The sequence below is a fragment of the Uloborus diversus genome, chromosome 3 (assembly GCF_026930045.1).
Source record: "Uloborus diversus isolate 005 chromosome 3, Udiv.v.3.1, whole genome shotgun sequence".
NCBI lineage: Eukaryota > Metazoa > Arthropoda > Arachnida > Araneae > Uloboridae > Uloborus > Uloborus diversus.
Window position 1 is genome coordinate 100134781 of NC_072733.1, and position 12074 is coordinate 100146854.

The window sequence follows — 12074 nt, forward strand, 5'->3', positions numbered from 1 at the left end:
AATACAGTAGTATAACAAAACATTTTTTAAAAACACATTCACGGCTATATCGCTATATGTGCCAGAGGAAGACACATAGTTGGGAAAAAAATTAAAAAATAGCCTGTTTTGCCACTAATATAATGTTGTCCGAGCTACGAAAAAGGTCTCCCATACTTAAACTAGCCTAGGGCCCACTAAGTCAAAATCCAGCCCTGTATACAAAAATCTCTTTTTAATAACATTACAAAGTTTGATTAAGAAGAAGCACAGCAAAGCAATTTTAATTGAGAAAAAAAACTTTCAGTTAAAAAAAAGAACAAAAAAACCTTTTTATTAGACCTAGACCCATTGACAATATTTAGGATATTTATGTAAAAGCAGAGCGAAGAAAGAGGAGATTCAAGTAAAAAGTTAGGGGCCCTGAAGAAAGTTGCATAGGGGCCCATAAATCATATCGACGGCCCTGAATTTAGATATTGATATACCTTGTTCAGTGAGGAATTAAGATAGAGATCCATATAGTACAAACTTCTTCAAATTCATTTATTTTCAAAGGAGGATTGAGGCATGTCAGGTGAAAATGTCAGCTAGAAACAACAAGAATTTACCACGGCCTACAATCCTGGAAAGTAGTTACAAAGTGGAACAACTTTGAAAAATAAATCTAGTTAGTTAGATTTTTGAGCTGTTATAGATTAAAATATTGCATGCTGATTTCAGAACTGTAATTAATTTTCTTCTACCACGCCAGATTTTTTTCCTTATTGGCTGATATAAAACTTTTTAAATTGAAGTGAAGTGATTCTTTCCCAAAATATCATTATTATTATTTGTGGTAAATTTTAATTCACTTTATTGTCACGGTAAAATAAATAAATAAATCAATAAATAAATTTCTTGCAAGGAATGTAACATAACTCCGTGTTCATCAGAAACGCATTTTTCTTACTTTTATAAAAAAGGAAGAATTGTATTCGTGAAAAAATTTTCACTCAAAAATCGACCTTAATTTCCATTTTACTCACCCCCGAATGAATATTGAGTTTTTTTTTTCCGACTCGACCACACGTGGATAAGTGCCTAAGAACGTATAGACACGCGAAATATCCATAATGAGGATTCCCGAGTGAATTACAACGAATTTTCTCGTGACGTCTGTATGTATGTACACTGGTGGACAAAAATAAGATATGGAAGGCCTTTTCCAAAATATCTAGAGAAATACGGGATAAAAATAAATGAAAGTTGGTATGGATATAACTTATAGTATGACAATAATGTGTGCAAAGCAAAATTAAAGTGCCATTCATTGGCAAGAGTTATTGCCAAATGTCCAATGTGGACTGAAATTCATGATGAAAGATAGCAAGGAAAGTGAGGCTTGTATGGTGTGTGGCCGCCTCTAGTATGGTGTGGTCACCTCTGACAGCTAGACAGCATGCACAACGAGTATGTACGCTGTTAATAAGAGAGTTAAGGAGTGCTTGTGGAAGACACTCCCATTCATCCCTCAGAGCAGTTTTTAGCTCCGGAAGGGTTCTGGGTGGGGGTTAGCGTATCGTAATAGACCTCCCAAGAGCATCCTAAGCATGTTCATTAGGGTTAAGGTCAGGAGATTTGGCTGGCCAATCCATTCGATGAATGTCTTTGCATTCCAGATACTCCTCAACCAGGACAACTCTACACTGTAAAAAATCTCGGAAAACTCTCTGAATATACAAAAAAGCTTTCCGTAATACACAGATTCGTACGCCCTCAGCAGTTTTCTGCTCTTATCAAAAACCTTTCGCGTTTAGCAAGAAAGTAAGAGTCGACGCATGCGCAGCTCACACGGCAATTTTATAGTCCAGCACCAAATCCAAACTGAAACTTTCGAAAGCACGCAATGAAAACAAGTGCTGACTCGTATGCGAAGTAACACTCATCAAGGGGCTTAGTAGAAGTTTTGTTCCTCGCATGAATTCACTGAAGATAATTTTAAAGTCTTATATTTTCTTGCTTATGTATCGTCATGAGATTGAATTTGAAGCTATGTCACTTATTTTTAAGTACGAAGTGCAACTTCTCGACGCATGCTCGCGGAAGGAATACACAAACTGAAATTAAAAACCAAATAACTGCCGAGAGGACGCCATGTAAATTCGTTGCGTCGCATAACTTGTGTAAATAATTTACTTTTTTCTTGGATACTTTTCTTCTTTCTACCAAATGGGTAATTTTTGTTGGCAGAATTTTATTCTGTCATAAAAATCACCTTTTTGGTGACCAAAGCCTGCAAAAGACCACCACCGACGAATAGGTAAGTCGCTTTGCAACTCTATAGAGATTTAGTTTATATAAATCTCGTTAAAAAAACTATTTTCCTCAGTATCTCGTTGTGAACTATTGCAATTTGGAAATATTTTACATTACATAGAACACATATTTAAAGTGCAAGTGTGTCTAGTTTTATTCTGTAAAATTTATGAATTGAAGATTATAAAAAACTTTAAATAAGTGTTATTGTGTACTTTGTTTTTATGTGTCAATCTCAGTTAATATTTGGCTGAACATTTATGTATCAAGCATTATGAATTAAATGTTATAATATGCAAATTGTCAGGTTTGATAGTTCGTCTTTAAGGTTGCATGTTTTCATTCTCTTGTAAACAGTGTAGCTAGATTGTATGAAGTAAAAAAAAAACTATCTCTTGTAATTAGGAACATAGTGCTTCAGTATTATCTAAATGACGATATCTCTTTAAATATTTGCATTAGCGAAACGCTTTAAATTAGTTAAATGTGTATTAATTTCTTTAACAAATAGATACATATATGTATTTAAAAGTGTCTTCATTTTTTTCGTTTTACGAGCCTCAATTTTAACAAATGCAAAAAAAAAAAAAAAAAAAAAGACTTAATAAAATAATTTTGTATTTTTACACCATATTAAAGTATTTTACTTACAATTTATATGATACTTTGATTTATAATGTATATGATACTTTGATTTATAATTTATATTATACATGAAATATTATTTATCTCAGCAGAGCTTCATTAGTACGATTTATTTTAGTTGCAATGTACCTGCCCTTAAGGGAAAGAAGCTGCAAATATAACAAATAAGAATTATTTCTCAATAATATATTTTTGTATATATATGAAATACACAAGCAATGAATAGCAATGAGAAAAAGAAAATTAAAAGTAGCAATTATTAGAATAAAGTTGAAAGGTTGAATTCGGAGCTCATCACCCGTGGAAGATTCGATAAATATGGTCAAAAGACCAAAAGATATTAAATTATTTACTAAATAGAGAGTGTTTTAGCTCTAATATATGCATTACATTGGGCCAAACGCACCATATGCTAAACTATATGCAATAAACAAGAGCTTAAACCAAAAATTAAAAGTAGGGGTTTTTTACCTCGGCTAAATTAAGAAACAAGTCCCTATAATTTGTCTTCCTCAGGACAGTACCTACTGCATGCATACTAGTTTAATGTAGGACAGTCAGGATGAATGAGTCAGTGGCAAAAATGGAACAGCTGCATTTACATGCCAAAATAAAAAGTAATATTATTTCATGTCATTGTTTTAAAAGTAATCATACAATGTACATATGGGGAGAAGACGAGGGGCGTTCACCACGCAGACTGTGCCATTGACATTTTCAGGGGGTTGCTTTTTCAAGGGGGGGGGGGGTGCTTCATAGCATTTTATGGGTGCACCATCACTCTTATGATGGGGGGGGGGAGGATTCTCGTATATATTAAATGGAATAATCATGTAATAGAGTTCAATGTTTTAATAAATAAAATATATATTGCATTTTGCGCACACTGTAAAAATAAAATCAGTAACCTATTTTGAATAAGTATTTATATTTGTGATGAGCTGGAAAAGGGCAAGAACAGAAGAATCAACCCGAATGGTTCCAGCAGGGGGACTTGGTGTCATATTTAAATTCATCAATTTCTCTGTTAGTACTTTTCGGTACACTTTGTTCGTCAGAGAAATTGACTCGATCTGAACGAATTCCGGAATGCGAAGGGTAGGTAAGTCCTGTCAAATTTTATCCGAAGATAAAAGCTATCAAGTTTGATACAAGATATGTTTTTAAGTTCTGCATTAAAAATACAATATGTTGATAGTTTTGTCTTGAAAATATTGAGAGAAAAACTGAAGTTTAAGATTGTTTAACAAACAATCCCCACTTTTCAGAAGGTACCCCCCCCCCCTCCAATTCCCCGACGATTTTGTGATTAGGAATGAAACTACTAGATTATTTCATAATTTTTCAAAAATTTATAACTGTGCATATGTTATGCTGTTAACCATGCTATTTGTCATTAGAAATTCAAAAAAAAAAAAAAAATCCACGAATGATTCTAAAATTGCTTGTATTATTGCTCTTAGATATGAAAGAATTGAAACTGATATGGTATGCAATACTATAATAAAGAATTATATTTTAGAAAAAATCACGGAAAAAGGATTCCGAAATTCTTGGAAACGTTTTTGAAAATTGTTTGGAGAATTCCGAAATACTCGGAAACGTTTTCGAAACTTTCATGAACCACAGCTGCACAGAATACTCAGAAACATTTCTGGAAATTACGGAAAGAGGATTCTGAAATACTCAGAAACGTTTCTGAAAATTACAGAAAGAGTATTCCGAAATACTCAGACACGTTTCTGGACATTACAGAAAGAGGATTCCGAAATACTCAGAAACGTTTCTGAAAATTACAGAAAGAGGATTCCGAAATACTCAGACACGTTTCTGGACATTACAGAAAGAGGATTCCGAAATACTCAGAAACGTTTTTGAAACTTTCATGAACCACAGCTGCACGATATACTCAGAAACGTTTCCGGATTTTTTTTACAGGGTATGAGGTCGGCGTTGTCGTCCCCAAAAACGAATTCAGAGTCAACAGGGTGCTTATTCCAAGCTCGAAATTCACCTTGCAAGATTAGTTCTGAACGCCTCACTAGATGGCGCTAAAAATGGCGATGGGAAAAAAGCGGTCTCGAAAGGAAATTCTCGCAAGTAGCAATTCCAATCGCCAAAAGAAGGGGAAAAGTGACTTTTCGGGCGCTTATTTGCGGAGCGAAATCTCGACTGCCCTAAAGTAGGTGAGATTGAGCGATTTTTGTGATACAATTTGGGAGTTTGTCTTTCTGAAAGGTATTGGCTCGAGGAAAACGAATTTGGATGTTGCCAAACTTGGAGATGGTGCAGGGGGGCAGGGGGGGGAATAAAATTGCACCCGGGGGGGGGGGGGCAAGTGGTTTTCCGTTAAATTTTTGTGACACAAAAATGGGAGTTAGTTTTTCTGAAAGGTATTGGCAAGCAGAAAACAAATTACAGTGTTACGAACCTTGAACATAGTGAAGGAGAGGGAGGGGGATTAAAACTGCGCTGGGGGGGGGGGAGCAAATGGTTTTCCGTTAAATTTTTGTGACACAAAAATGGGAGTTAGTTTTTTTGAAAGGTATTGGCAAGCAGAAAACAAATTAGAATGTTACGAGCCTTGAACATAGTGAAGGAGAGGGAGGGGGGTTAAAACTGCGCTGGGGAGCAAGTGGTTTTCTGTTAAATTTTTGTGACACAAAAACGGGAGTTAGTTTTTCTGAAATGTATTGGCAAGCAGAAAACAAATTAGAATGTTAGGAACCTTGAACATAGTGAAGGGGGGGGGGGGGTGAAAAAGTAGTTGTCCGTGGAATTTTTGTGATAAAATTACGGCAGTTGGTTTTTCTGATAGGTATTGGGTATTGGCACGAGGAAAACGAATTAGGATGTGGCCAACCCCAAAAATGGTGCAGGGGCGGGGGGGGGGGGGTATAACTGCAAACATAAAACAGGTATATATGCAAAATTTTTCGCTTTACAACAAGTTTTCAAAGCTTAAAGTGCTTAATTCAACTAATAACAACATTATAATGCACAAACATCCGATTTAAATTGAAGACACGTGTTTCGGAAGACACGTGTTAAGAGCTCCTTTTTCAATGTAAAAAATGTTTATGAATGAAAATGCATTAGGCTAAGGTTGATAACTTCCATTGATTCCAGCAACCAAACACATCATTTAAGAACTAAGGTAAGAGTGGGGGGGGGGGATCGGGGGTACTCCAAATTTTCAAGATATAATGCATTTGAAATAATTAAGGGGCTAGGAATTTCCTACTCCCTCTTATTTTTTTGACCGCTCGACGGCCTGCACAAATGCGTCTAGGGGAAATTTTATGTAAAAAGCGTTTATAAATTTTCTTTTTCTTTTGTACATTATCCCACTTAAAATTTAGTTTTTTCACAAAAGTACTAGTTGTTTCTGAAAGTTGTATGAATTTCAAACTTACACAGAATATACAATCCTTTTTTTTTCTTTTTTTTTTTGCGTTTTAGGGGGGGGGGGTGACATCACAAATTATTGCCCCGGGTGTCACACATGCTGGGTACGCCACTGACGCAGGTATTTTTTTTTTTTTTTTTGTCTTCTTTTGATATAAAATCCTCCTCCCCTTTTTTTTCCTAAATTCTTTATTTATTACCTACTGTCAATATTTAATTTCAATTGAATTCAATTTGTAAGAAAATTTAGTTTTCTTTATTGAAATTTGATATTGATTTACTAATTACAAAACAGTACAAATACTGGTAATTTCTGGGGAATTGTTTCTAAAGTTTGATTTTCCATTTCGCCGACATCAAAATTAGCAATATTATACAAATACTGTATTCGATTATACTGTGAGCATTTGTAAATTGGCTGCTATATAATATGATGCATTTCAAGGAAAAGAGAATGCTTCAAAATGCTCCTTTTTTCTTTTCTTCTTCAATTTAGGATCTTTCCTTTCGGTTGAACTTTAAAGTTCTTTATCAGCTGAAGAGAAATAATGATTGAAAAATTTATTCCTTTTACGAATATTTTTCAATATACATTTACAGAAGCAGAGTATTTATTTATTTTAAACTGCTCTTGTAACCAAGATTACTGTTTTGACTTTTTAATCTTGAAAATAAAGATGGAATTGTGTAATCATAGGTACAAGTTGCTTGTTTTGAAAAAAAAAAAATCTAGGAAAGTACTGTTTTGAGGATATCTTTGGAAAACAATACCTAGAAAAAATGGAATTTGAAAACAGGAATATTGAAGAAGTAATACTTTTTATTTAGTATATGCTTATTAAATTATAATTTTATTAAAGGAGAAGAGAAAAAAAATCTGGAACATGTCTTTGAAACTGAGATTGTTGTTATAATTGCAACTGGGAGCGGGGGGAGGGTTGGTTTTTACATTACTAAACCTAATATGGAAGCTTATATATTCTGTTATGTCTGCTCCCATCCCCAAAAGCTCAATTAGCACAACAATCCTTTTACATTTTGTAGGGGTGCTCCTCCCAACAAATATTCGAAAGACACCCCCCTCCAAAAGCAAGAGCCCTCCAAATAAAAAAATACCCCTCAACCCCCTTTAAAAATTTCAATGGCGCAGTCAGCGCCATGCCCTAACACCCCCCCCTCCCTGCATTTTAGTGTTTTTTTTTATTCAATTTGAATTAGCAGATTTTTTCATCAAGACTTTTGAATGCCTCTAAACCTTTCGCACTCTGCACTTCATTAGACACGGCAACAACATAATATTCAGTCCACGATTACGAACTATTTGTATTTTTTCGTCTGCATTTATGAGGGTTAAGATTTTTTTTTTTTTTTTGTATCCTTATTTTTTTAAAGTTATTATTATTATTATTTCGATTATAGTTTCTTGGGAAAAATATATTTCATATCAGACGTTCTTACTAATATAGATGGTGTTATAGGGTAAATCAACAAAATTTACGGTTAATTTTTATCATATTTATGTATTGGCTGTTTTCACCTCTTCGATTTTTGTTTTAGACACTAATATTGAAATATGCAAAAAAATATGACTTACTTTTTGCCATTCGACTAAGCTTTTTGCACCGGAGCACTCGGCCATTTTTCCTTTGTGTACTATTTTGTAAAATTCTCGGAGAATTAATTTTTAAGAACATCTGGGTTTGCTTCAAGAAAATCTAAAATTATTTCGGTGTGATTCTTCGTAACGTAAAACGTATTCTTTGAAGAGTAGCCATTAGCGTGCCAGTCGTCAAAGTTCGCGCTTTTCCGTACAAGGATTAAACAAAACAAAACTAGCTGCGCTGAAAGGACATTGGTTGGAAGAAGTCACGTGTACCTCCTGGCCGACCAAACTAATCGAAAAAATCGGCGCCTCTTCGAGAGACAGCTGCGAGCTGTTCAGAATTCAACGTTGCGAGACTTTTTCGACAACATTGATCACGTGACGGGAAATCTCGAAGTCGAAACGAGAATAGTTTGGAATGACCACCCAGTACCCTTGAAAAGACGCACATAATGTTGTAGGATCTCCTGTCTGTACCTCTGGGCAATCACGGAAGCAGTGCTAAGCACAGGGAGTTGTGTGCGGGTATCTTGCATGATCCCTGCCCAAACAATCAATCCTCCAACAGCATAATGGTCCCTTTCCATGATGTTACTGGGATGGTATCGGATCCCAGGTTTCCTCCACATGAATATTCGCCGAGAATCAGGTTGTAGACAGAATCTGGACTCATCTGTGAAAAGAACATTAGCCCATTGGAGTTGTGTCCTGTGTTGGTGTTGGTGTTGTCTGCACCATTGTAAACGGCCTCTTTTGTGAGAGGGAGTGTGTAGGATGCAAATGGGGGCTTCCTGGAATACAACCCTCATCGACCCTCCTCGCTACTGTCTTCCTTGAAACTAATGTTCCAGTGGGAACAGAGAGGTCCCTAGACAGTTGTCTCGCTGTAGAAGTCCTTGGTCGCTTGGCAGTAAGTAACAAATACTGGTCTTCATTGGGGGTTGTTGCTTTCAGACAACCTTGTCCTGGTCTTCTGGACACTGTCCCACTGTTTTTTGAACTGACTCCACAAATTCGAAACAACATTTGGAGTTACACCCAATTCCCTAGCAACCTGAGCTTGGGACTGTCCTACCTCAAGTCTGCCCACAATTCTCCACCTCATACCTTCGCCTAAACGATGATATCCACTTATTTCCCCCCAAAATCAACAAAAACTACAAGAATATTCAAGACACACAATACTGTGTTGTAGACTTTAATGAGCTGAGAAGCTTGTTGCAGACTTTTATACCTCCTATTGGCTTAGCAACGCCCACAAGAATACGTTAACTTATATCAGCGACACCAGCATCATAGTGGTATTATATGGCAACCAACTGCTCAGGTTTTATGTGACATTTTCCGAGAAATATGTGAAAATGCCTTCCATCTCTTAATTTTGTCTAACAGTGTGTGTATGTATGTGGGTATGTATGTCGAATAACTCAAGAACGGTAAGTCCTAGAAAGTTGAGATTTGGTACGTAGACTCCTAGTGGAGTCTAGTTGCGCACCTCCTCTTTTGGTTGCATTCGGGTGTTTCTGAAGGGGTCTTTTGCCCCTTTTTGGGGGGGGGGAAATCATTATTAATTTCGATGTACACTCAAGTGGTGTTATAATTTGGCGGACACTTGGCGATATATCGCCAGTCTTTTGGTCGCCATGTTTTGTCATCAACTTGGCGACAAATTTGACGATATTTTTTTCTTTTTTTAAATCTGTTTCAATTTGGCCACTGTTGGTGATATTTAGAGAGTAAACTATTGAATCGCATTGCCAGTAATGGGGAAATGACATTAAATTGGAGTAAAAGGAAGTCATGTGACGCACACATCAGCTCGGTTTTTTTTTTTTTTTGGTGTTCTGTAATGTATGCAATGCATGTAATTAGCTTTCCTAAAAAATTGGTCATTCTGTCTTATAAATTTTTAAACGTCCAACTTTTGTAAAATGCTTGCTTTGGGTCCTATGCAGCTAAAAAAAACTTGATAGGATGGACTAAAACTGAGATCATCTTTGGACCCACGGGCAGAAAGTTAGTCAAGAACAAATCATAGATTTAAATCAGCCAAATCAGTGTTCTCCAGTGCTAAGTGACGTACAGTACCTATTATCATTGATATTAACACAAAGAAAAGGGAGAAGTTTAAGCCGGAACTGATCCATATTTTACATGTTTGATTGTGATGTCGATCTAAGTGATTCCAAAATGAAAGCAAAATATTTACTTATTCCATGAAAATAAAAAACAGAAAAGTCCTAAAATGGCTTTCCATGTTGAATGCAGAGTTCAACACATTCAAATTTAAGCATTTTAAGCACCCCTCTTATGGTTTCGAGCTGCTGAAAGTGTTTACCTATGATACGATAAATTTCTCTTGACAAATTTGTCGCACCAGGACAGTTTACGCTCGATCTGTTCAATCGTTGAAAGTTGCGAGCTTGGACGGGTCTAAACAAGCGTCAATGTTGTGATTCAGTCTTGCGGTGTGATTGATATTAATGACCTTGCACTATGTCGCTCGAAATTGAATTCAACTAGCCACGGAGTAAGAAACAATGTGCGGCCAAAAGATAAAGCGAAGGTACAGCTTGGTTGCGTAGCGTCATCGATCATTCGTAAGGAGGATAAGGTGTAGCCTGCAATTTCATCCCATCCATTACACCTGTAGAAGCAGTAGGTGTGTAAGCGTTTCAATTTAACTCAATTAGGGACTATCCATAAATGAGAAATGTATGTCACACTTTTTCAACAAATTTGACGCAACCCATTTCCTCCCCTTTGTCATAAAGTGTCACACTTCACCTTAGCCCTTCCCCTCCCCTTGTTGTTGTTTTGCATAAGAATGTTGTTAGAATAAGACATGTGATGTCACACTTCGTGTTATCCCCTCTCTCCACCTTGTCACAAACTAATGAAGGAATGAACATTTAGAAGCGAAACTGAGCCAAGAAGAATAGCACGCAACAAAGAACAGATAAGGGACGTAAACAGGAGAGAAACATCAATAAAAAAGAAGGTGTTGCATGACTCTGATGAAGAAACCTTTGAAGATGATACACTGTAAAAAAAAAATCCGGAAACGTTTCTGAGTATATCGTGCAGCTGCGGTTCATGAAATTTTCAAAAACGTTTCTGAGTATTTCGGAATTATCTTTCTATAATGTCCAGAAACGTGTCTGAGTATTTCGGAATCCTCTTTCAATGTTTCTGAGTATTTTGGAATACTCTTTCTGTAATTTTCAGAAACGTTTCTGAGTATTTCGGAATCCTCTTTCCGTAATTTCCAGAAATGTTTCTGAGTATTCTGTGCAGCTGTGGTTCATGAAAGTTTCGAAAACGTTTCCGAGTATTTCAGAACTCTCCAAACAATTTTCAAAAACGTTTCCGAGAATTTCAGAATCCTTTTTCCGTGATTTTTCTAAAATAAAATTCTTTACTATAGTATTGCATACCATATCAGTTTCAGTTCTTTCATATCTAACATCAATGAAACAAGCAATTTTAGAATCATTCGTGGATTTTTTTTTTGAATTTCTAATGACAAATAGCATGGTTAACAGCATAACATATGCACATTTATAATTTTTTGAAAATTGATGAAATAATATAGTAGTTTCATTCCTAATCACAAAATCGTCAGGGGAGGGGGGGGGGGGGGTACTTTCTCAAAAGTGGGATTGTTTGTTAAACAATCTTAAACTTCAGTTTTTCTCTCAATATTTTCAAGACAAAATTATCAACATATTGTATTTTTAATGCAAAACTTAAAAACATATCTTGTATCAAACTTGATAGCTTTTATTTTCGGATAATATTTGACAGAACTTACCTTCCCTTCGCGTCAAGTCTATTTCTCTGAAGAACAAAGTGAACCGAAAAGTGCAACAGAGAAATTGGTGAATTTAAATATGAAACCAAGTCCTCCTGTTGGAACCATTCGGGTTGATTCTTCTGTTCTTGCCCTTTTCCAGTTCATCACAAATATAAATACTTAATCAAAATAGGTTACTGATTTTATTTTTACAATGTGCGCAAAATGCATTATATATTTTATTTATTAAAACATTGAATTCTATTGCATGATTATTCCATTTAATATATACGAGAATCCCCCCTCCCACACCATAAGAATGATGGTGCACCCATAAAATGCTAT